We start from the raw sequence: 550 nt of genomic DNA on the forward strand, positions 1-550 counted from the left end.
TCTCTGTGCAGAATGCTCTGCTCAAATGACTCAATGCAGAACAGCTCCGATCAGACCAGCTCTGTGCAGAGCAGCTCTGTGCAGAACAGCTCTGTGAAGCTAAAACTAACTAGGCAAGAACTATAGCGAAGGGAACAGTAAGAACATATGGATGACACGCAGGCAAATGGGTAGCTAACCGACATACAGACAGAGGGACAAAAAGACAGACAGACGGTAGCAGACAGATATACAGACAGAAAGGAAGGCAGAAGTATAGGGGCATATAGGGGCAGGCAGACAGAAAGACAGACAGAGTGGCAGACAGGTAGATCTGCAAGCTGACAGACAGACAGACAGACAGACAGACAGACAGACAGACAGACAGACAGACAGACAGACAGACAGACAGATAGATATGAACGCAGAGAAGCAGTATAGGCAGTAGGAAACCAGATAGATTAACAAATAGATATATGTATTCGTTAATTGATGCTACTGATTCAGGAACGACCCGGCTAGATAAAGCCATCAGCCTGTCGTCAGGAACAAAGGCACTCAGTCGCCTCAA

This window comes from Gadus morhua, chromosome 1 (genome assembly GCF_902167405.1).
Source record: "Gadus morhua chromosome 1, gadMor3.0, whole genome shotgun sequence".
In the NCBI taxonomy this organism is placed as follows: Eukaryota; Metazoa; Chordata; class Actinopteri; order Gadiformes; family Gadidae; genus Gadus; species Gadus morhua.